This window comes from Megascapheus bottae, chromosome 35 (genome assembly GCF_031878675.1).
Source record: "Megascapheus bottae isolate mThoBot1 chromosome 35, mThoBot2.hap1, whole genome shotgun sequence".
Lineage (NCBI taxonomy): Eukaryota > Metazoa > Chordata > Mammalia > Rodentia > Geomyidae > Megascapheus > Megascapheus bottae.
In genome coordinates this window covers 2,741,803-2,768,815 of record NC_143543.1, presented here as the reverse complement: position 1 = coordinate 2,768,815, position 27,013 = coordinate 2,741,803, and the positions used below count along the sequence as shown (strand labels likewise).

Below are 27,013 nucleotides of genomic sequence, written 5' to 3'. Positions count from 1 at the left end.
TAGTAACACATTGGCAAATGCCCTGCACATACTGTGAGAAATTAGAGAAGTTAATGATTCCTCCAGCCGTCCAGATTTATTTCACCTACGAATGGAATACCACCAAGAAGCCCTCTTTACATAAACTGAAACACACGAGTCTCCCATAAGAAGCAATAGAGTACTTCTGAAGCAAATCAATCGTTGCTAAAATTGTAGAATACAATAAAATCATGTAAAATTAAAAATAATAAGTCAAAGTTATCAAAATGGACTACTTTGAAGCTTAATTAAACACTACAACATCTAAATTGCCAATCATATATCCCCAAATACTCGCTAGCCTAGTTCCTTATTTAACTAGATAGATGGGTGCATAGGTATGTAGAAAGACAGAGAGATCATCATGAAGACAGACTGACAAACTGACAGAAAGGCAAACAAACAGGCAGACTGACGATTAGACAGATAGACAGATGTAGATGGATAGGTACAAAGATAGATGGACTAATAGATAGACAGATAGATGGACTCTTGGTAGAAAGGTAGAACAACAGACAGCTAGGTTCGTAAATAGATGAGTAGGTAAAGAGTTGATAGAGAAGGAAAGAAGGAGGGAAGGATAAAGAATGAGAGAGAAAGAAAGAAAGGAAGAAAGGAAGAAAGGAAGAAAAGAAAGGAAGGAAGGAAGGAAGGAAGGAAGCTAGGTAAGACAACTGAACTCTAAGTAGGTAGATAGCTAGCTAAATGGGACTAAATCTATTATATATATATACATATATAATAGATTCATATATATTTTCTTAAAAACAAGATTACTATATAGGACTAAATCCATTATATATTTTTTGAGATAAAAATAAAGACTATATCTATCATCTATTGTCCATCTATCTATCTATCTGTCTGTCTGTCTGTCTCTATGTATTTGTTTACTTTTGTGACAGAACTAGGGCCTTACCCTCTCACTTGGGCTTGTTTTTATTGTTTTTGTGGTTGTTTGTTTGAGGCTGGTAATTTACCACTTGAGCCATAGCTCCCCTTCTGGTATTTTGCTGTTTAAAGCTAAGAATCTCATACACTTTTGTCTACCCAAGCTGGCTTTGAACCATCATCTTGCGATCTCAGTCTCCTGAGTAGCTGGGATTTCAGGTGTGTTCCACCAGTCAGGGCCTGCCAGACTAAATTTTCTTCAAGCAGCTTTCCTGCTCTTTCTTTTCATGATTACAGCATCTCTATCCATTCCACAGGCTAAATTCAGGCAATGTCTTGTGTTTGCCTGTGTTGGCTGGCTTCATGAGGTAACAACATGATGGGTTAGATTATAGCTGGGTATTGAACATCAGGTATAAATAACAAATAATAGGGATGGAGAGAAATGAAGCTGAGGCTGTCACACACCTCTCATCTTAGTTACTCAGGAGGTGGAGTCGGGAGGATTGTGAATTAGAAGTCAACCTGGGAGCTGGAGTTGTAGCTCAACTCGTAGCAGGCTTGCCTAGCATGTATGTTGATCTAGGTTCAATCCACAGTAGACCAGGAGGAGAAGAGGAAAGAGGGAGGAGAAAGAAAAACAATGGGAGAGGCAGAAGGAGAGAGAGAAGGAGAGAAAGGAGAGAGGGAAGAGGGGGAAAGAGTAAGAGAAAAGAGGCTCTCAAGATAGCCTCACAGAGACAGTCAATAATATTAGTATTTTCATGTGAAAATAATTCTCTCCTGAGAACCCCCAACTTGTTATCTTTTTTTTTAATTGCTAGGTAGTTTGACATATTTGGTCAGGAAATGTTTAGTCCTAGTTTAGGATTGGTGACACAAACCTGAAATCCCAGCATTGTGGAGGCTTGAGGACAGAGGAATGGTGACATTCTAAAACAAGCAACAAACAAAAAACAAGGACAGGGAAGAACAGAAGTACATAATAAAGCACGTGCATATAGGTAGGGTATGGGATCTAAACAGACTTAAGTACAATCTTGTCCTAACACCCGCTAATTAACATAATAAATGCAGTGACATATCAAATGAGAGTCTTGGGAAAACCACAGGATCCAGTTTACCTTACTATACTTCAGATGGTAAACCCCCTAAATTAGTATACAATAGAAACACCTAAAACACCTAATCCAGGCGAACAAGACTATACAGGTAGCCAGCCAGGTGTACCTCAGGTATTGAAGTAGAAATAGATACATAGCCATCCATTAAAAAAAATTCAGTAAATGTAGCTCAGATTCAAAAGCCGGACGTCAGATCATTTCTTCTAATTAACTCTACTGGTGCTCTGTTAAGATGTTTCTGTATTCTTTTCACCATCTTTATGAAAAAAAAACTTCACTGAGTCATGATTCTCTCACAACAAATAAATAAATAAATAAATAAATAAATAAATATATATATATATATATATATATATATACTGTCTAGTCACTTGTGAAAATTTTCATTGAAAATTTCCCCCAACAAGCAATGTAGGAGAACAAATTGAACTCTTAACTTTGTAAGTGTGGAAATGCAAGTGGTAGATGAGATTTATTTCGCTGGCCTAAATTTGATGGAAATGATCACGTGTGTGGACATACGACACAGATACAATATATGTGTTTTTTTCCTGAGTGGAAGTAATTGAATAATTGCTTACTCAACATGGAAATTGCGTCCTCTAGGTCTTTTTGGTATTATTTGAAGAATCCCAAATAATTCTTAAGGTTTTTTTCAAAGCTTCTATGTTGAATGTAACATTTACAATGGCTCCGGGGAAGTTGTAAAGATTTAAAATTTTCCATTCTTTTGCCAACATTGAGAATTCAGTCTTAGCATATATGTATATGTACACACGCACACACACACAGACGCACATATTTCCACTTGAAAAAATACCTTTCAAAGACAAGTATCCACATTACATAAATTAATAATTTCTGCTAATTGCCTCAAATGTTTCAGTCTCATGTGGATTTTTGAAGTGTGTATGCAGCTTTGATGTTTTATTAATTATTTTCAAGGTGGCTTTCCTTCCAGAGTGAGCATACATATTGATTTTGTGTATGATAGAGTCTGAAATTTCTCTCTTGGCACCGATACTTGATGCAATCAAGCAGTTAGAAGGCTTTGATGGATTTTTTTTCTTCTTTTCTTTTCTTTTTTTTTTTTTTAAGCAAGTCTTGAACAGTTAAACTGTTGGCTGCCAAAGTTCAATTTAGATAACTGAAGGGGAAGAGTTTAGAAATTTCACACATTAAATGTGTGATGGGAAAAACCCAATATAATGTATTAAAGATCCAGTCTATGGAAGACAAACATTGTCTTCAGCTGTGTGTACAGTGGATATGGTTCAGAAAAACTCATGGATGTCTTGGAAGCAGATTTGGGAAAGAGGTTGGCACAGAGTGTCGAGGGAAAGTACCAAAGGGAGTCTTGGTGACACAGAAAGTTGACTGGGAAACATGACCAAAAAAAAAATTAATCTGTGTAGTTTGCCAATCTTCATGATTGATACAGATTGTCAGATTGCTGAATCTACACCTCTCATATGTTACTCCGTAATGATTGTTAAAAATCTGCACAGATGAATTCTTTGGCTTTCTGTTTTTCCACCTCCTTGGCTAATGTTCTATTTTCCTGTGTTAAAGAGGTGGGAAGCATTTGACCCTTCCTTTCTAGTTCTTTCTTACTAGCATTACTCTTAAAGCAAAGGGTCCTATTGTTCATTCATGTAGGGTGAATAATGAGATTCAAATATTATTTTATTTCTTGAGGGATCGTGTGAAAAAGTAGCTTCCCTTTGGAAAGGCATTATAGAAGAGATTCTCAGTTAAAAAGTCATTATATAAGGCTGAGAGGCTAGTCTAGTGGTTAAAGTGCTTGCCTACTCAGCATGCATGAAGACCCAGGTTCAATTCCTTGGTACCACATACATAGAAAAAAGTCAGAAGTGGTGTTGTGGCTCAAGTGGTAGAGCTCTAGCCTTGAGAAAGCTCCAGTGCTCAGAGCCCGGGTTCAAACCCCAGGACTGGCAAAAAAAAAGGTCATTATACAAATATTCTGTTTGTTTCTATTAAATATACATATATTATATATTTTTTTCTTTTTAATTTTTTTTGTTGGTTATGATTCTTGAACTCTGGGCCTGGGCACTGTTTCTGAGCTCTTTATTTCAAGGCTAGTGCTTTACCACTTGAGCCACAGAGCCACTTCCAGTTTTCTGGTGGTTATTTCAAGAGTCTCACAGACTTTCTTACCAAGGCTGTCTTTGAACCATGATTGTGAGATCTCAGCCACCTGAATAGCTAGGATTCCAGGTGTGAGTCATTGGCTCCTGGCTTAGAAAGATAATTAAAAATAAAAATATTAAAAAAAATATTCGTTGGGCTCCAGTTTCTCTTGCCAGTAATCACAGTTACTCAGGAGGCTGAGATGAAAGGACTAAGGTTCAAAGCCAGCCCAGGTAGATAAAGCCACAAAATGGTATGACTCAAGTGGTAGAGATCCCACGAGGCATGAAAAATCTAGCAGTGACAAGGCCCTGAGTTCAGGCTTCAAGATTAAAACACACTTACACAACTAAAGAGAAAGAAGAATAAAAATAAAGATTACCTAGACATCAAGAGAAGCCTCAATTAGAAGTGTCATGACAAATAAAGGGTTTGTTATTTTTTTTTTTTGATGAGCTTTTAATTTTACTGACCATTTTCAAAAAGGAGACACCTCGTTTTGATCTTTAGCACTGAAAGGTAATTATCACTGGAATGGGCATATACTTTCAAATTTTTTGAAAAGATTGGGACCCTGGGAAAAAAGGCAGGTCACCCGAGCTTCATTTAAGTGACCTCTCAGGATTATTATAGAGTAAACAAGCTGAATGCTGGCCTGGGCACAGATGAATAAAAACAGATGGCATCATCATTCTCTTCTAAGCACTCTCTGGATTTTTTCTCTTATTATTTTTTGGTCAGAGTCTGATGAAAGTTTCAGAAATTAAGTGGGTAGATAATAGGGGAGAGAGAGAGAGAGAGAGAGAGAGAGAGAGAGAGAGAGAGAGAGAGAGAGAGAGAGAGAGAGAGAGAGAATCAGAAGCCTTGCCAACTCTAATCCTCACTAACTAAACCAAAACTATCTACAGGTTCAAAACTGTGAGTTTGGGTTTTGTGGCTCCATTTTTCCCATCTCCACTAAAGTGTTTTAGAAGGCAGCTACCATTTGAATGAGAGGAATATTAGGCTATATGGCGAGGAAGATAATAATAAACCACTAATACCCATGAAAAGCCATACGTGTCATTGGAACAGATCTAAGGAGAAAAAAGCCCAAATAAATTTAAAAATACATAAATAACACCCAACTCCTTCTATAAATTGGGTTTCACTGAAGTCTATGAAGAAATATATAAATGTATATACGTATATCTATCTATCTATCTATCTATCTATCTATCTATCTATCTATCTATCTATTATTTTTTCCCATCCTTGGGTTTGAACTCAGGGCCTAGGCACTCTCCTTGAATTTTTTCAAGGATCTCTCTCCTGATTCTGCTTACCCAATCCACATTCTCTACTTCTTTCTGCCCAATGCTAGCTCCATTTTTTTTTCCCCAGAGTTGGCTAACCAGATAACATGGATATCAAGAAATTGTGGCTTGTGAGTCTGTTCACACCCATGTGTGTGTTCTGACTTTTTATGTTGCATGGCTTCACACATTCATGTGGTTTGGGGTTTGGCTACTTGGACTCCTTTGAAAAGATAAGTCAGAAATTGAACACAGTTTAGCCAAAGATGAATGAAGAAACAAACAGAACCCCAGTCACAAGGTCACGTTTGCTTGAGTTCAACACAGAAACTTTGCGAACCTTAGATTTTCTTATTTTAATACTAGCTTCTTTTTTTTAGAATGGGGTTCAAGGCTGGTTTGTAAAATATTCTTTTATTCATGAATGTAATAAAGAAAGTTCTTAAGGGTAAATAGTTTGCAATGGAGTCTTCACACTTTGTCCTGTCTGTCTGTCTGTCTGTCTTTCTGTCTGTCTGGAGTTTTGTCTTGATCACCAGTAAAACTAAATACTGCTTATTTATATCCTTCTCTCTAGATCAAATTCCTTAGATGAGAAGCAAAAAGATACATTCCCATTTCTCAAATTAAAATAGCAAGGAATATGGGATTGTTTTCTCATCAAAGATTTATGTGATTAAACTAATATAATAAAGATCACCTTTAGGCACCGTTTCTAGCTGGCATTGACCATGGTTGAAGTATAAGACCTGTCACTCAGGTCTGACAAATTTATGCTTGGAAAGTAAGAAAAGGAAAACATAGGCAAAGGAATCTAAAAACTAGAAATCAACTTATTTTTTAAGATCATACGGTAATCTGAGGAACCACATTTAAGAGTGAGATAGAGATGATACAAGTTTGAGAAAAACCACTCCCCCAAACAATTCAAGTGTCACCCGGAAAGCTTCAGAATTTTCTTTCCTACTATCTTGTTGCCCTGAATTATCTGCTATCATTCCCTAAAAGAAGTTCATTTTGGCTCATGGCATGCTGTGGTTTTGGCTATGGACAGATTAAAGCCACTGAATGGCTTAGAATGCCAGAAAGTAAGAATTGAAACATTCTATCATTGCTTCCCAGTGGACCCCCGCTGGGGACCAAGTTCTAGTGTGCACAAGTTTTGTTCATATTATTAATTACAATAAAAATATAAAAAAATAGTACAACTTCTTAAATTGCATATTGAGTTCTCTCTCTCTCTCTCACTTATGCAAATAAACATTGTGTCTGACACCAGGTTTGCGTGGGAGTGAGGTAAATTTGGGCTAAATAACTGATGTTTAGGTATAAACTTTAGATTCCATATTGCAACTGTCTGTCACAACTCTTGTCATTAATCAGATAGGTACTGGAAATGTACAGCGATGTTTCACTGTATTTTACGCAGTTCATTTTTTTATAATCCTGGCAGGTGTTTCACTATAACCCACCCCTTTTCTCCCCCCCCCACACCCCTGGTTTCAAATTATGAAATGTCTCCATCGTCTAGGGAATTAGAATTAAATTATACAGGTCTGGTGTTTACCTGCTGAATTTGGTGGATTTTTTTTTGGTGATCTTCAAATTCTGTCAAGGCAAAATTGGAAAATCTTGGACAGGTATTAAGGGCTGGAAGAAGAGGTTTAATCTTTTGAGTTTAGCCAGATGAATTAGTCATCTGACACATTAGAAAAAATGTTTACAAGTGACTTTGGAAACACACACACCACAACGATATTTGACTGCGTTGAGTTTAACTCTACATCTGGCTTCACTGACCTCTAATGGAAGCAAAGAATCAGCTGGTTCCACTGCGAATTAGCAGTTAGTCTGTATCTTTCCATAGGATGTAGAATCCTTTTAAATCTTGCAGACTTTCAAAAAAAGAAGAAAAACGCGAGGCTGATTTTAAAAGAGAATTTCAGACTTTTCATGTTAATATCCTTTTAATTGGCCTCATCATTAAAAATCTCTATGAAAGAAACCAGGCATTTAAAAAAAAAAAAACTCAGATGTATCTATTCTCAAAAAAAAAAAAGATAACTTGTTAGACCAATAAGATTTTTATCAAAATTTTACCAAAGAATCCTCTGAGAAAAGTTTCATCTTTTCTCCCTACTCAGGTGGATTCTTTTTATTATGAACTATGAAATAGCCAACAGCTGGAGTGGGAGTAAAAGGCAAATCTATCCATCCATCCATCCATCCATCCATCCATCCCTGCATACACAGATATCTACATACACTTTCTTTTTTTTCTTCTATCTTCTATTGTAATTAATAGAAGGGTTACATTATAGATAGAAGGTGCATTACTTCACATACATTGATACCCTTTCTCATGTCTTGGTCCCCATTTCCCTCCCCCCACCCCTGCCCCTCATCTTGTTTTTCTCCCTTCCCTATCCAACTTCAAATAACCAAATATGCATATATACAATATATCAGATAACCAGGTGAAATACTGTAACAATATGAGATAACCAAAGGGCAGCAAAAGAGATGAGCGATATCACAATACATTAAGGACAGCAATCACTCATTATATGGCTTTTGTTTCTATATCCTGGAGGTCATTTAGCGTCATTCTATATGGCCCTAAGTATCTAGGTTTTGTTCTATTGTAAATCTCTGCTAGGAGAGCCCAAGGTTTCTACTGATTATGACAAATGAGGGAAACCATTGAGCCTTTCTGCATGTTTTTTTTACAACTTCCTTTTGTATATATTCCTTTCTATATCCCCAACATGGTATCTGAAATGTGTATCTAGAGCTCTCCTGCTAGATTAGAAAAAAAAAATCTCAATTGGGATCACTATTGCAAAATTCTGGTTCCTAATACAGATGCTGTAGTTGAGAATAACAGACAATCCTTCAGGGACACACTGAAGTGTTTCAACGGATTCCTGTACCTGGTTGACAGTTTGTCTAGAACACAGCTGTAAATAATGGTTCCAAAAAAGGTGCAAGGATGTTTTCTGATTGTCCTTAAAGCAACAGGAAGTCACCCTTTCTGTAAGGAAAATGGATTTTATTATTATACAAATGTGGCCTGATAAGGTGTTGAAAATGGTTTCCCAGAGGCATTCCCTGTGATTTCCTCATAGGTCTAGAGTCTAGCCTGATCACAGAGATTAAAACCCAGATGGTCCTGGAGGCTTGTGATTCGCATCCACCAGCATGGAATGCATTCTGCTTGTTTGTTTGATGTCTGTTTGGTGATTGTTCTTTTTTTCCACCATGTTTACCGAGTAGCAAATTGACTTTGAGCTCACATGCTACAGGAAGCAGGTAAAGTCAACTCCTCTGAGTACATCTGTTGTTTGCTTCTTCCAGAATAAATATTACAATTCTTCATGAGCAACAGCTGGAAGGCTTGCATGTATGCCTCCTGGGTTCACGGGATGAAAAAAAAATCACTCGTACACCATTAACAGTTGTGAGTGGAGGAGAGAAGTGTATTTCATTGGAGGGTGTCAGAGCATCTTGTTTTACAAATTATATATACATATACATATACATGTACATATACATATATAATATACATATACATATACATGTACATATACATATATAATATATATATATACTACTTTACCTTGCCCTAACTTCTACATTTTAGAGGAGCCAATGTGTCACAGCATGTATGATTCATCATGTTCACGTTTTCTTTGCTCCTCTCAATGTTTCATTTGTTCTTTGGTTGAGGTACCGTTTTCCATTTTAAAAGGTCCATTTGATAGCAATTTGCCAAATTCCAGCTGGACAATGGCTTTGAAATGGATGCTGTGTATTTGTCATGCTTACAGGATGAATTATACTTCATCAAAATTATAAAAATTAATAGTTTAATGCATCTTACTACTTGGCATTAGGAATAATTTTATTTCTTTATGTTTTTTTTTGCCAGTCCTGGGGCTTGAACTTCAGGTTTGAGCACTGTCCTTGAGCACTCTACCACTTGAGTCACAGCACCACTTCTGGCTTTTTCAGTGTACGTGGTACCGAGGAATCGAACCCAGGGCTTCATGCTTACTAGGCAAGCACTCTACCACTAGGCCACACTCTGAGCCTCTGTAGATAGTTTTGCCCAGCTATGTCTCAGAGCCATTGATAACAACAGAGCTAATAGACGAAACATCAGACAGGAGATGCTACCAAAGTGGTTAGTGTAGCATAGCCCCTATTTTATCAAGCGAATGGTTCTTATTTGGGCCATTGCTCTCTTCCAATCTGTCAGCACGACTTTTCAACCTTTGTCAAGTTTCTGGATCATTACTGCAAGCTCTGACCTCATTCTGTTCTGGATTTCAGCACAGATTCTATCTGTTGCATACACCATAGTAGGTAATTCCATTTGATGATACATTCTTTATCGTATAATCTTTTATAGAGCTCTCTCTCTCTCTCTCTTTTTCTCTCACTCTCTTTGTCTTTTAGGAGCACATTTTAATAACACTCACTGTCTCATTAGGTTCATTCTTCTACTTGCCAATGTAAAAAAAATCCAAGAAATCTCCAGGAAAGCAACTTTCCTGTTTCTTCTCCCCCCACCAACCCGCACCTCACTCCACCCCTTCTCTTTTTAACACATTACAGAAGAGTTGTCACAGCTATTTGAAATGTTGATAAACTTATCAAATTCAGTTGCAAACTTATTTAGAACCCATGCAGTATGTTGATTCTGAACCACAGACAAGGAATGTATTCTCTTGAAGGAACACTGGAGAGCCTCGATTCCAAATTCTTGGTTCTAATTTCAAGTGTTCAGGTATAGCATAGGAACTACATATTTATGCATCGCCTGTTATGCAGGAAATGCTTCCAGTCAATGGATGCAAGAGCTGGGTTCATGTGTGGTGCATTTAGCAGGGGGGGGGGTGGGTTTCTCATAGAGACAATAGTGTTATAGAATGAAGTTCATGCATTTGTTCTTGTACTTGTTACATAGAAGCGAGTTAATATGGTTATTGGTGCAGCTATTCTGTGAAGTAGTTAATATTTAAACTATTCATTAGAGGCACTGTTAATGGCCCGTATGGTGTAAATATTTCATAACAAAGTATTTAAGGACTATTGATTTAAAAATATTCAGGTTGAGTTTTATATAGAGCAAGTTAACTTAGCCTCACTCTGAAGGCTTGGATAGGATTGCCTGACTTCTTGGCGTCTTTAAGAATCAATGATTTGAAAATGGAATAACAACATGGAATTTGGTTTGTTTGTTAGTTTTTGTGCCCATACTGGGACTTATAATCAAAGCCTTCTATTCTCACTTGGTTTTTACTGGTCAAGGCTAGTACTCTACCCTTAAAGCTGTGTCTTTGCTTCTAGCTATTTCCTGATTAATTAAAGGTGGGTCTCAAAGATTTGTCTGCTCAGGCTGGCCTTTGAGCCTCAGTGCTCAGATGTCAGCCTTCTGAGGAACTAGGATTATAGGGGTTATCCACAAGCACCTAGCTCATCAAAAAAAAAAATCTTAACACAGTATTTGCCATAGAAGGATCAACCATGGTTGTTCCAGGCAAAACAGATAGGAACAATGAACCCAGGGGGATTTTTCTCTGGTTGAAAACTGACTGGAAATTGGAAACAAACATCTGAGATTACAAAAGTATGCTGTATCTTCACCTTCAGTTGATTACACTAATGAACCTATAGATTAAGATACACCTAGGATTTTCCATTTACACATAATTTAAAATGTAAATAGATCTTAAAAATGTTTATCTTCTTCCCTAGATATAAGTATATACTAATTTTGTTTTTGTTTTTGTTTTGTGCCAGTACCGGGACCTGAACTCACAGCCTGTGCATTATTCTTTAGCATCTTCATCGAAGGCTAGCACTCTACCACTTGAACCACAGCTGCACTTGAAGCTTTTGGATGGTTAATTAAAGGTAAGAGCCACACAGGCTTTTATACCCAGGCTGGTTCTAAACTATGATCCTCAGATCTCTGCCTCCTTTGTGCGTAACTAGGATTACAGGTTTCAACCACAGGTGCCTAGATATATTTTCATAACTAGGAAAAATGCCTCCATTAATAGTGATTCTTTTCTAATGGCATGGCTGCAAGGCTACATAAACATGTAAATATATGCATACGTATGTGTGTACACCCCCATACATACACACACATTTCTTTTAGCAGTACAGAAAGGTATAATAGGCTATTATAAATACCCTTGATTATATGATCAAAACAGAGAGTCTCTGGATTTCAGCACCCCATGGCTTCAATTTGACACACTGTGTTTTCAGTTATGTATTACCTTTCCAATTCTTGAAGTGTCCTTTTATTCCTAATACAAATGCATCTATATATGAAGGAGAATTATTTTTTTTACTAAGACCCAGTCAAAGAGGCTGGGTCTTTTCCATCTCCCTCTTTCTTTGTCCATTCTTTATCTGAGAGGAAGAATCGTTTGTGATTTATTCCAATCAGGCTTTATCTTGGTTTAGCTTTAGGGAGGGGGGAGAGGAGAGCAGAAGGGAGAGCATAAATGTATCCATATAGTGTGCGGAAAGAAAAGAAGGGCTCTTTTGTTACAGCTGGTCCCAGTAGAAGTTTCTGCTTAGACTGCTGAAGATAGGATGAGAAGATTAGTGTTGTGACAGAAAGGATTGGACAAGGACAAGGAAGATCAGGAAGTTTGCTTAGCAAACCTCTCTCTCTCTCTCTCTCTCTCTCTCTCTCTCTCTCTCTCTCTCTCTCTCTCTCTCTCTCTCTCTCTCTCTCTCCAGCTGTTGACAGGTTTAACTGATGTAATATTAGGTCTGAGTAACATTATCCTCATCATAATGGTTAGGAAACAATCCTTGCTGAAGTAAATGGCCACGTGCAGGATACAGTGAATTCTCTATTTATGTAGTAGCTGTAGCTCGGGGTGGGGATTTTAATATTGAATGGACTCCAGATTGTTGAAATTGCAATCACAGTGTTTATTTAAATAGCCTGTGGGTACCATTAAAGCCGTTTAACTTTTTGCTCTGATGTTTCTCATGTTATGAATTCTAGAAGCACATTGGGGAGGAAAAGGCAGAGAGAGGGAGAGGTTGGGGGAAAAAAAAAATCCAACCTCGTAAAAGCATTAGGAAGCTAGAAGTTGTCCTTGCTGCCAAAAATGTTTTAAGAATCTTAGCTGTGGGGACTGGTCTGTGGGATGATGGATGGGATTCCTTATTATCTGTTAACTAAGGAGTTGTCCTGTGGGTGCGTCCTTTCTGTCACTGGCTCCATTCAGATCCTTTCTGATATCAGATCTGTGCTTAGAGAGTAGTTACTTTCCACAGGGCTCAGTCCTTGTTATAATACCAGAGCCTTAAACTTCCCGCTACTCAAGAGGCTGAGATCGGAGGATCACAGTTCAAAGCTAGCCCAGGTCCCCCAAATCCAGGAGACTCTGATCTCCAGTGAATCCCCCAAAAGCCAAAAGAAGTGGAGTTGTAGCTCCAAGTGCTAGAGCACTGGTCTAAGATAGGAGGCTTCATTAAGAAAAGTGCCTAAGTCTGAGTGTGTGAGTTCAAGCTCCAAGACTGGTACACAACCCCCCCCCCCACAAACTATTTTAATAATATGATTGCTATGAAACAATTTTAGACAGAAAAAAATGGTATTTGTTCTACTCTCTTGACAGAACCATGGTAGTGGTGGCGGGGGGAAAAACTTGCATTTTGTATACAGGGGAATAGATTTCAGGTGGAGAGGAATCAAAAATACTTATTTCCAAGATAAAACTTCTACATGAAAAGCATGGCTTTGCTGATCCTGTTTCTTTTTCAAACAATAAAATTAAAATCAATTTGCACAGCAATACTGGCTCACCTCTTTAAGGAGGAATTTGCCTAAATTGTGTGTGTGTGTGTGTGTGTGTACATGCTAACAGTGGGTCTTGAATTCAGCATTTCATTCCCTTGCTTGACTTTTTCACTCAAGCCTCTACTATGTGAGCCACATCTCCACTGCCAATTTTTTCCTCATTCACTGGAGATGAACTAGCCCAGAAGAACTTTATATCTCAATCCTCCAGTCTCAGCCTTCTGTGTAGCTAAGCTTAAAGGTATAAACCACCAGGACCTGGCTTAATTGTTGGTCTTTTTGTGTTTAATGCTGTTAAGTTCTGAAGTACATTGGTCAATGATGCCACATTTTATGCTGTGATAGTGGAAGGCAATCGAATCCCACCAATCTTTCTGATGGATGAACTGAATTTTTCAGTCAGCATTAAGTTTTTAAAACAGTGGTCAGATTCTTACTAACTTCTTTAGACTCTGCCAACTGTGTGGACTGTATTAAAATAAATTCATAATCTTGCAACTCAACTCTTAATAAGAAGACATGAGGATAGAGTCTAGCCGTCTACACAGTTGCACTGCACTGTTTTTTCTTTGTGCCTGTAGTGGTAATAATGCTGTCTGTGTAGCTGAGAAATAAAATGAGGGTTAATATATTCACATATAAAAGATTTATGAAGAATTAAAAGCACTGTATGGATTGTGTTTTTTTTACTGAAAGGATGATTAAATTGTTCATAGGAGAGCATAAAAATTAATACCATCTCCAACTGGCATATTGTGGCTAACCACAGTCTTTCAGTGCCATAGACCACTGAAATTATCCACAGTGATTCCAATTTGCTGCACTTGTCATCTTATCATCACTACAATGCTTCCTATAGATTCGTCACTGGCAAAAGGGTCTCGATTGAGATTCCCTCCTAAAGGAAATTCTTTGCATGTTACCTGATTCCATGTTAAACCAAAGATTCCAGTTAGTTTTGACTGAAGTCTTCAAGAGCAATATCAACAGTATCAAGCCTGCCTGCATAGGGCTGTCAGCTCAAATCAGTTCTCAGGTGACTTCAGTCCGTGTATTTTAGGGAAATCTCATTTTCATCAGCTAATTTCCCTTCAATAGCAGCTTTCAAGTTGTTTCATGATATGCTGTTTGGTTATCAAGCTTCTTCTATTTGCTGTATTTCTATTGATCTAATATCTTTCTATCTATCTATCTAGCTATCCATCTGTCTCTGTATGCTTGTATTTATGTATATATCTATCTTTCTGTCGCTCATCTTGCTACCATATCTATCTGTGTCTGTTACTCATCTTTCTTTTCTATCATATCTATCTACCTAGTTAGCCTTGTATGTATGTATGTATTTATGTATGAATGTATCTATCATGTCTGTTAGTCATCTTTCTTTTCTATTATATCTATCTATATTTCTACATTTATCACTACCTCCATATGTATGTATGCATGAATCTATGTCTGTTTATTAGTCATATTTGTTTCTATCATATCTAGCTCCCTCTATATATTTATGTATCCATGTAGCTATCTGTCTGTCTATCTTGTCTGTCTCTCTCTTATTCTTTCTTGCTCTTTTCTTTTTTTCTTCATTATATATGCACATATATAATAATATATTTTATAATATATATAAAAACTGCCTAGGAAGAGATGAAATGTATGTGTAATCAATGATCAGACTCAATAATAATGAAACAATTCCCTGACTCTGGGACAAATTTTATATGGTTCATTAGGAGACTCCCCATCGACTGTAAAAGTTTATTCTAAAGAATATTTTCTTTCTTCTAGTTATTTATCTAATTTCTAGATACATTCTTTTTTTTTAGAACTCCTCTTTTCCAAAGTGGATATTTTAACTTAATATAATGTTGAAAGGTGTTGGAGTTTGGGACTGTGAAGACATCTCTAGGACAATAATATTATTTTTTTTTTCTGGGGCAAAGCCTTGGTTACAAATGCTGTGTCCTGGTTGCTTTGACTCTATTACATTTTTTTTTCAAGTTTTCAGATTGCTTTTGGAGGACTGTCGGGTCTCCAGGGAGGTGCCTGCCACTCTGATTATTCATACCCAACTCTTTATTTTTATTTGAGGCATTAAATACCAACACGCCCCAGCTTCTGCTCAACTTCAACTGGCATTTACTTGAAAATAAAACAAACCCCAAACTGACCAAATGGCAGTCAGACAAGTTTTTCTGTGAGTCATCTTTCATGTCCATCAGAGTTCATTTATGAAAGCATTAACTTCCGGTGCTGGCAGCCCACCTTTAGACAAATTAAAATGGGTTGGGATTTGGCAGAGTTTGGGACAGTAGAGGGAAAGGAAAATGAGGACAAGGCCATGAGTCAGAAAAGGACTCTCTTCTTTCAGAATCAGAACTGAATTCTCTCAGTAAGATGAGGACTCTTAGGTGAAAGACTCCAGGGAATCTTGGATGGTCTTGCCTTGTACTTTCTACTTCCTTTTGCCCTCACTGCCCAATCACAAATACTTGTATAATATTTTCCTTCTTGTGTCTCTTAATTTTTAAAAAAATTTTTATAGGACTGATTGTGAACTTTTACCAGTGGTGCATTTTATATCCCTTTTTTTTGTCTCAAAGAGATGCTAAATGATCTTGATTTTCCTATTCTCTTCTTCTGATAAACTTTTTCTTTTTTCTTTTGGTTGGTCATGGGGCTTGAACTCAGGGCCTGGGCACTGTCTCTGATTTCTTCAGCTCAAGGCTAGTTCTCTACCACTTCAGCCACAGCACCACTTCTGATTTTCTGGTGGTTCATTGGAGATCAGAGTCTCATGGATTTTCCTGCCCTGGCTGGCTTTGAACCATGATCCTCAAATCTCAGCCTCCTAAGTAGCTGGGAGCCACCAGCTCCCAGCTTCTTCTGATAAATGTTGGAGCTGTCCCTCTAGTTATCTTCTGGAATTTGCTGCTTATAACAGGTAAAAAAAAACTATGTCACTTGTAATTATTTCTCTTTTGAATGTTTTTTCTTGGTATTTCTGACTATGGATTCCTAAAAGGTGGGAGCAGGTAGTAGTATTAGGGTTAAACTCAAGGCCTACCATTCTCCCTTAGTTTTTCACCCAAGACTGGCACTCTACCAATTGAACCACAGCCCCAGCTCCAGCTTTTGTGGTAGGGGGTGATTCATCTCAAGGACTTAGCCAGATCTTGAGTGGTTGGGATTACAGGTGCGATTACTTGTTTTGGTGTGAGCATTTCAGTACCACCAGCCAACATTTAGGCTTTGATCAGTTTAACATAGTAATTGGTAATCCAGAAAAAAAAAGTTCTGTCTTTTCAGCAAATTGACAGCATTGGCTCATAGCAGAGTTGTAACCATCGTAACCCCAGGTGTGTTTGCTCATTCCATATTTATTTAATGAACCATGATTGAAATCCTGTCATACTTTTTAGGATTATGTATTCATTCAAGGCATTGAAAGATGGTTGAATGGAAGAATTTAAAGGAATACTTTGACTGGTAAACACAGATGGCCTTGAGAATGAATTTAACTATAGCTCCATTTAGAATGAGTTCAAGATTCAGATGGATTTGTAATTGTAGCTTTGTACCGAAACTTTCTGTTATTTACTCATCAGAGGAAGACGAGTAAAGGGTTCCTGGAGTTTATGGGGTCGGCATAAAATGAGAAGAGAGTAAGGTTCATGGTTAGAGTGGTTATCGAAGTTAATTGAAAATTAAACATTAATTAATAACTAAATAGCAACTGTTATAATATGGTATATATTGTAATATAGAATCAAGAATTATATAATAATTATGATTAGTGATAATTAAATATTTAATCATTAAATATTAAAATCTTGTGTGTCAAACCTGGTGTTACTCCATAGGGAAGTGTTTACAGACCTAATATAAAGTTACATAACTTATATGATTTATATATAGGTCTATATGGATGCGAACATATGTCTATATATTTGTATGTGAACATAAATAAGGATGCATGCACATGCATGTGTATATATGTACACACCTAAATGTGTATAGTATATTTTATGCAGTATATTATTTATATATTAATATGTTCCTGTAGAACATTATATGTTATATACATTATAAACATTGCATATACAGTATATATGTATATGTACGTACACATATATAATGCATATCTATCTCTATTCTCTGTTTGGATGACAACCTGTGTACTTGTCTTGTGTCCTTGCCTCTCATAAAAATTGTCTGAGTGATAAACCCATTCGGAGGAAAAGCCATTTTTGTATATTTACAGGCAACTCAAGCCAATCACTTTTCAGAGAAATACATTATGACTTATGTTCATTTTTGGAGCATCTACTTTGAGCCAGAACCTTCCTAACCAGGTGACAGCTGGGGTAAGGGGATCAAAAGAATGTTTAAATTCATATTGAAGGTAGTCTCTTAGGGAAAAATAGACAGTCTCCCAATCAATGCTGTGAAGAAAACACGTACATGTCAATTTGATATTCTGTTTTCACTCTTAAATTCAATTTGTTCAGTATCCTTAAATAGAGCCACAGGCCTCCATTGAGAATTGCTAACATTTCTGGTCTTTTCCAGAAGGTTCTGGCTGAAAAGAAAAGTGAAATAAAACTGGGTAATAATATATCGTCCTACTGGGAATGAGACAAACTTTGACAACCATCACAAAGTGCTTTTGTTTTTGTTTTTGGTCATTAGAGGCTCTTTCTTCTCTCTATCGAACCATTGCTAAAGTTTACCCTGAGATTTCAGATGTAGTTCAATGGCATATTTTTGGCCTAAGCGTGAGTGTGTGGGCCTTAACAACAACAAAAAACACACAAAAGCTAATATACTTTAAAAACCAAATTCTACTTTTCATTACCATGTCGCTACTGATACATTCATGCATTCTATAAATGGTTACTGAACACACTCAAGATGTACCAGAATGGGGTAAGTCCCTTGCTATAAAACCATGAATAAGACATGCTCCCTCCCGACCTTCAGAAGCAACCCACGTGAAATGAGCACTGCAATCTGAATAAGATCTGGTCTACAATTTCCAAACTCTTGGACAGCTTATCCAGTGGAAAATTTGGTTAGAGAAGTGTGTGTGTGTGGGGGGGGGGGTTGTGAATACTCCAGAAAGGGTTGGGATTTGTTATAGCTACACATCTGGCAATACTTGGGAGTTAGGAGTGACATCACGTTTCCATGGGTACAGCATACATGATGACACATTACGTAATAAGCACTTTGTAATAGGCACATTGTGTCTTGTTTCTTTCATTGTCACATCACTGTACAACACACCACATTCTCACAGTATCTATCCTAAGATCTGTGGTTGGGTCGTTGATCATCTCACTAATAGACGTAGTAACCATGGTTTTGTTTCCTTTATGACTTAGAGAACCATCGTGGGGGAAAGCCCACGGGAATTCTGCAAGGTCAACGTCATTAGAAAGTTGTCAGAATTCCCCACCCCTTTGCCACCTACCTTTTATTTTATTTCAGATTTTATTTTTTCTTTCCATAAAAGAAGTAGAATTGGAGAGCTCTGAACTATAATATCCCTGTGAGTCTTCATTGGCTGAAATTTAATAAGACTCTGTCATGCATTCCTTCATCTGTTTCTGTCTTTGAGCTACTGCTGTTGGACCAGTTGCCGTTCTTAATTTCATCTTGGCATTCTCCGATCCAAATCACAGACTAACAATAGTGAAAAGCAAACTTTAGTACTAAAGACTGAACAGGAAAATCAGAAATAATAGTAGAAACAGCTCCCAATTTGATGTCTGCCATGCTTACTAATTCTGATGGAGAAAAGTTCTAGAAAAAGAACAGGTTTGCAAAGTCAGAGAATTGTCGGGAAGGTGGCCTAGTGGTAGAGTGCTTGCCTAGCATGTATAAAGCCCTGGGTTCGATTCCTCAGTACCACATACCCAGAAAAAGCTAGAAGTGGTGCTGTGGCTCAAGTAGTAGAGCGCTAGTCTGGAGCAAAAGAAGTTCAAGGACAGTGCCCAGGCCCTGAGTTCAAGCCCCAGAACTGGCAAAAAAGGAATAAAGAAAGAAAAAAGAAAAAAAATGTAAATCAAAGTCAGAGAATTTTCTTTGCTAAGCTGAATTAGGTCAATGTTCTTATGTCTTCTTTATTGTTATGATCACTATTATCCTGGCTATTGTTATTAACTCACCAACTGTACTGTTAGGCTTTGAGTTTGCCCCTCCTGGCTTTGGTGCCTACAACACCCTCTGCTGATAATTAGTTGATTCAGTAACTTTAATATTGCAGGGTTTCTTTTTGTTAATGTACTTTCTCTTTTGTTCCCTCCCCCCCCCCCCCTCAAACGGCTGCGTGAAAATAGAACAAAACTCCCGCCCGAACACCACAATTATTTGCAGCCATTTCCCACAGAACAGGAGAATAGTTGTAGATAGTTATGGGTTGCAAGCAGTCTTTTAATGTTTATGTGATTGACGCAGGGACTCACAAGCATTCCTCTGGAACCATTCTGGCTTCTTCCATTATAAGGCTTGTACAAAGCCAGGAGTTAAAGAGAGCTGCCGCGTGTGTGTGTGTGTGTGTGTGTGTGTGTGTGTGTGTGTGTGTGTGTATTGATGCAATAGGCATATGGCAACTGGACATGACTCCATTCTTACTGGGGAATTAACTTCTGACCTTAAGACTTTGGGAGTGGTATGGAAGAAGTCAGACTACTTAATTTTTGTGGGGAGTGCCATTTCTTTCAAACCCCGTTCAAAACCTCATCACCCACACACTGCAGGAAGAGCAAAATGAAGTGAGACTTTCACTTTTAGAAAACATTACGGGTGGTGGAAAAAACAGAGATAATCGTCGGAATGGCTGACTGAAAGTTAAAGACTCCAAAATGCACACACGAGCCAGGCATCTGTGACTCTCACCTGTCACCTCAGGTAACTGGGAAGACAGACTTTGAGAGGCTGCTAGTTGGAGGTTTTGCATGGGTGGAAAATATATAAGGTCCTATTTTAATCAAAAAACTGGGCCTGGTGGCTCATCCAAGCCAACTCAGAAAAAAGCAACACTTCATCTCACCAATAACCAAAGGACAAAAGGCTACAAGTATGGCCTCCTAACACAAGGCCATGAGTTCAAATCTCACTACTACCTAAAAACTGAAATGACACATGTTAATAATTTTAGGCTTAATTCTTCTGTTAATGTTCTCATTGTCTGGGAACAAGAAAAGCCAGGTTTTATTATTTCCATATATTTAGAGATACTAAATTTCTCGTTTGGTCCTCTTTTGGGTAGGACTGGAACAAAGAAACAGAATCATAATATTTCTTTCTTTATCCTAGCTCTGGTTTTCATTCAAGACTCCAAATACAATAATAATAATAATAATAATAATAATAAAATTAATAATAAAATGAGACAGCTAACATTTACCAAGTCTTTTACTTATATCTCTATCTCTTATCTGTCTGTCTATACCTGTCCATCTATACCTATCTTATTACTATCATCTACATCTGTCTGTCTATCTATCACATATACCTATCTCTCTGTGTGTCATCTCTATGTTTCTATTAGTTTCTCTATCTATCATCTATATTTATCTCTCTGTTTCTGTCTGTATGTCTGTCTATACATCATCTACACCTATCACTATTTATGTATCTATATACCTATATATCGATCTATGTATCTATGTGTTCTTGCATCTGCCTTTCACCTTAGGTCCTTTATTATAAAGCGGTGGAAAGGTAAACATTTCTTTTTTTTTTCATAAATCTGTTAAAAATACTGCATCTATTACCTCAGCCCAACACAGTAGATGGGAAGATAAAAGGCTTTGGTAACCAGATGCATGATAGTCCATTGCTCATATCTTGGTAGAGAATTGGGAATTGCTTTCCCACCTCCTCTTTTCTCAGACAAACAAACGAACCTCATGACAGTCGTTTATTCATGTTTTTATCTACTTTACAACCCCAAAATCATATCACTTGGCAATTATACAGCAAATACCTGGAGATGTATACTGGGGCTCATTCAGCCTTCTACAATGAAGGGTCTTGGTTAAGAGAATCCTATGAGATATCCGCATCTTGTATGATTCCGATTTGCACCACTCAATCTTTGGCCTTAAGACAAATGTAATCCTTGCAAGTCTCCATTTTCATGTCTGTAAAATGGGTTGACACTTGTATTTACGTCAGGTAACTGTGACTACAAATATCACAAATATGTAGACTGTTTGGCACGGATTACATGTTTTAGAAATGATGTTTTCTTTAAAAATTATTATGAAGCTTATTCAAATTACCAACTGTCCAGATTTCACTTTTATTTGCTGACTTACCTCAGGCACAAATCTGGATTTATAAACTCAACCATCAGTAATTGAAATCTGTGTGTGTGTGTGTGTGTGTGTGTGTGTGTGTGTGTGAGAGAGAGAGGGGGGGGGATTGAGAGAGTTCTCAGAACCTGGACCTTGTTCTTTAACATTTTCACTTGAGTCTGGTGCTCTACCATCTGAGGTAAACTTCCACTTCAGCTTTTTGGTGGTTAATGGGAGGTAAGAGAGCTTGTTTAGGCCGCAATTCTCAGCTCTCCACCCCCCGAGATAAGTATCACCAGTACCCCAGCCTGATTAGAATGATTTCTTCCACGCCTCTCGATTGCCAAATCCACTTGTGTATTTTATTATTGTTTATAATCGTGATGTCTTCCACTATCTGATATTTCTGTTTTGTTGGATTTCATTTCCTAATGAAATCTGTACGTTTGTGAAGCAAAGGAGCTATGTTTCTTTTCCCACTGCATCTGTAGTCAACACTTTAAAACTTATATAACTAGTATATGTGATATATATTATATATCAATAGGTGTAACATTAGTATATTAGTAAGATGCAAATTAGTACGCACATTAATATATTTGGAGTTTGTTGAATACCAATATTTAAAAATTATATAGCTAGGATATATTTTATTATGTGTTATACATTTGTATAATGCTGGGTTTACTGAATCCCTTCCCGCTTTCTTCATCGGCCTCATTTCCAGGAGCAAAGTGTAGAGAATGGAATTTTCCTTAAGCAAGTAGATGGATACAAAACAAAATAGCTCTGCACTAGATAAGTCCATTTTCTGAATTGTTTCCAAAAAATGTATAATGCAATGTGTCGAGGGTAGGTTTTATAGGTCTGAGATGAACACATTAGTTACTTAATACTCTTCTGAACCCAAAACTTACCTAGTTTCTTTATCAGACAAAGGATTGGGTATGATACAACTTTTTTCCCCCTCATTTTTTATTTATTACTACCAGTATTGGCACATGAACTCAGGGCCTGGGTGCTATCTTCAGCGTTTTCCTCCTTCAAACTGGTACTCTACCACTTGATCGACTTCTGGATTTTGGGTGGCTCATTGGAAATAAGAGTCTCATGGACTTTCCTGCTCAGGCTAGCTTTGAACCACAAACCTCAGATCTCAGCTTCCTGAGTAGCTGGCATGACAGGTATGAGTCACCTGGAGATACAACTGTTTTTTGAAGATAGATTTTAGAAAAAAGAACAGAAGAGCAATTTTCAAGTGAGGTGAAATTTAATGCCAGAATTTCAATATTTAAATGCCTGAGGGATTTGTCTCTGACGATAAACAAGACATAGAATATGCTCATAGGTGTAAGTATGGATAAAACACTGTATATAATTATATAGAAAATCCTTCCCCAGCAGGTGGTAATTTCAGCTCCTTAAATGTTACAATAAAGGGAAACAGCAGAGCTGAATATATCAACTTTTTTTTTTCTTTTGGATTCCCGGGTTATTGACTATAGGAAATTTCAGGAAGCACACACTTGAAGTATCTCTTCAGAGAAGGGAGGCAGGCATCTTGACATTTGTGTTTCTCCTGTTTGGAGCAGTGGCTAGACCACTTGCACATGATTATGAAGCCCTGGTGATTTATTTTTAAAGGGGCTCACCACAAAACCCAGTGAGCTATCCAGGGCACTGGTGGGACTGGGTCACCTGGACAAGGCGGCTTTAAGACTTTAAGCTACAGCATCTTTCAGCCGACTAAAAGCCTCAAAATAATCGTGTATTGTGCTCTCCAACAAAGTAATAACACTGAAAATAAAGCAGAGAAGTGCTGCTGGCGTTTTGGACTAATTTCCCAGAAAACAAACAAACTACTTAATTTTGGTTGTACTTAGTAAAAAAAAAATAAAAGTAGAACATCCAGGAGACAGAAGGCAGTAATTTTTTTTCTTTTACCTTTTTTTTCCTGTAGTTTGTTACCTACAAGGAGACTTATTGATTGCAATTTGAAGTATTTGTCTCTGCCTACAGATCATAGACTAACCTGGGTTCTTGAACTGTGGAAAGCTGAGCTCTTAATTCTTTATAAACAGGAACATTGTATGAAAAGGGATAATTTTTTTTAAGAGAAAGCCTGGAACTACAAAAAAAATTGCATTTAGGACTTTAAAATAAATTGACCTTTTGTTTCAGTGGAAGCAATGTGCAACTGACTACAAAATGCATTCATTTGCCAATGCAAATAAACACCAAAAGGCTAGCATTTTATCAGGCAAAGGCAAAATTAAGAGGTAGGTCAGATTTAATGGAAACATCTGCCATTAACCCTTTTAACACACACTGCCTGGGGGAAATCCTTGTAAATAAAAGCTATGCCAGCCTATCTTACCTTGCCTGGCAGAACTGCAAAATGGAGGAGGAGACGAAGAAAAATCACAATGGAGAAAACACATAATGGACTGACGTTCAAGTATGGCACATTTTCAAATTAGACGAAAAAACGCAGACTTGTTTATTTTTCTCTCTCCTGTCTCTGTTTTACTTTTTTTTCTGTCTCTATTTTAAAGCTGGCAGCATCATGTTCAGACTCTAGAAGGGTTATGCTGTGATGCTGTTTCTAGGATGATACCAGCAGACCTTAGACAGAGTGTTGGTTTTGTTCGAATGGAGAGTGTGCCTTCAAATCAACAGCCCAACGATTGGTGGGTTGTTTTCTTTTTCTGAAAAGATGGACAATACAACTTAGAGCTGTGTCTTTAGACTCGTACGTAGTGATAGGTGTTGGTTGTGCTATACGATTCTCAAATAGATAATCAGTTAACAGCGCTTGTTGAAGAGAATTATGATACTTGGTTGGATACCATCTTTATCTATCTATCATCTATCTATCTATCTATCTATCTATCTATCTATCTATCTATCTATCTATCTTCTAACTACATCTATCTTTCTATTCATATCCTCCTCCTCCTTTCTTCTTCTTCTTCTTCTTCTTCTTCTTCTTCTTCTTCTTCTTCTTCTTCTTCTTCTTCTTCTTCTCCTCCTCCTCCTCCTCCTCCTCCTCCTCCTCCTCCTCCTCCTCCTCCTCCTTCTTCTTCTTCTTCTTCTTCTTCTTCTTCCTCCTCTCTCTCTCTGTCTCTCTCTCTCTCTGTCTCTCTCTCTCTGTCTCTCTCTCTTCCTATTTGCCTGTCTGTCTGCCTGCCTGTCTGTCTGTCTGTCGTCTATTACCTATCTATCTTTTCTATCTCTTTATCTTTCCTAACGATGGGAATCTGCTTTGTTCTCATCACTCAATATTGCTCTCATGGCTCGGCCCACTGACTTCCCTTTGCCCAGGGATTCTTCCTAAAATTCTCCAGTGCAGAATCTTAATGTATATATGAAATCCCACGCCCCACCCTCTCATGTGAAAGCCTCCCAGCAGACATGAGACATGAGACGGGCTCAAACAATAGGCCAGGCCTGTACACTTCGGAAGCTCTTTGAACCCTCCAGCTTCCAGGGACCCCAAGTCCCCACCCCTGACCCCCCATCTAAATCCCTCCAACCCTGGCCCCCTGACATCATACCTCCATATTTCCTGACTTCTCAGGTCACCACATTGTCTCTTTTCAAGTCTCTGTTCAAATGGATCTGGTCTGGTGAGATGGTTTTCTATTCTTTCTTTATTCTAATACCCTCACAACTGAGTTTCCTAACAACTAATGATAAGACACCAATAAATATATATTTATTTATGAACATATTTTTACTTATACAAAAGAGATGGTTCACAGTCACATTTCTGTCTCTGCCATCTCTCAGCTTCCTTTCCCTCCCCTGTCGTAAAACAATTTCCATATATATCATCGTTCTATTTTTATGTTATTTGTATAAAATGCTTAGCCCCTCTTTACCCATCTTCTCCCTTCCCATTCGCCTTCCAACTTTCTTCCTGTTTTACTTTCCTGTCATTTATTTCTTTCCATTATTTTGCATCTATCAAAATGGGTTTCCCCACTGTAGTTTACCTTTTGCATATACGATAATGTCCTCAGATGAACTCTTCTGTTGCTTCTTTAAGTTGTGACTTATTATTTACATATATATATATGAATACATGTGTACTGAAACGTAAAGTAAAACTGAAAAAGATGATAAGCCATGGGAATAGGTTTTTATAAATTTATGTAATCACATAAGAACTACGAGAGTTGTATGGATACCATTCATTTGTGCAACATTTTATATTTATAAAACGTAATACATTATAATGTACATAATATAATATATGCATGTATATACATACATGCACCTGTATGTGCATGTGTATATAGACACATGTGTAGGTATATACGTGTGTATATATACATATACATACAATCCTGTTATTGAGGAAGAAAGAAAAATATCTCTATTATCTTCATGGGAAGAAAAACAAACCCCAAATAATGTTTCTCATATCTCAGTTGTATTTACTCAAAATACCACCACTCTTACATCTACTTTTCCCCTCTGTTTAAAACTCCTTTTTCCCCCGAAGTGCTATGGGCTCACGCCTGTAATCCCAGCTATCCAGGAGCCTGAGGTCTGAGGATCTTAGTTCAAAGCCAGCCTGGGCAGAGAAGTCCATGAGATTCTTAACCTCCAGTGAACCAGGGAAACTCAGAAAGTGGAGCTGTGGCTCAAGTGGTAGAGCAGTAGCCTTGAACAACAACAACAACAACAAAAGATAAGGACATTGCCCAGGCCCCAAGTTCAAGTCGTAGTACCTTCACACACAAAAGGAATCCTTTTACATCTGCTTTTGATGATCTGGCTTTTATTATTGCTGTCTTCTCTCTCTTCATTTCTTTATCTTTATGGCATCTTGATATCACCAGTACAGACAACCTATTTCTTTCATCTTCCTGAGAGCAGGTTACCAGTTTTAAGACGCATCTTAGTTTTATTCAGTGTCTTCCTCTAAATAAGCTGTTACACTCAGCTACCTCAAGGAGCCTCTGAAAATAAACACAGAGATATTGACTTTGCCAGCTGGATGTACGATTTGACCTCCGTTTACATATGAGAAACCCATAATGATATTTGTTTTTATTTATTTTGCTTTGTTTTCCCTGTAGCACTGGAGTGGTGATTCATCCTTGTATACATTTTTACCTCTACAAATCATGAGATTTAATTGAATTATTCTTTCTCTATATTCCTCTGACACTCTTTTTTTCCAGTCTTTCTCCCTCTCTCTGTCTCTGTGTATCCGTCTCTATCTTTTGCTCTGTATACGTGACGGCACATATTACCTGTGATGGGTTGATTACACACTAACACTCAAACTCGCTGTTTCATTGCTTCAGGTAAAGTAGTTTTGGCAAAGGTTGTTCAAAACCTATGCTGTGGGTGTGATCACAG

The 27,013-nt window shown here is 37.5% G+C and overlaps 1 protein-coding gene across 1 annotated transcript in view; it reads left to right on the top strand.

The window, feature by feature from the left end:
• Nucleotides 1-27,013, top strand: part of Sox5 (SRY-box transcription factor 5) — a 732,928-nt gene that overhangs the window by 245,741 nt on the left and 460,174 nt on the right. The window contains exon 5 of the mRNA XM_090324494.1: nt 11,294-11,407. The gene's annotated coding sequence lies outside the window, so the exon portion shown is untranslated. The remainder of the gene's footprint in view (nt 1-11,293; nt 11,408-27,013) is intronic.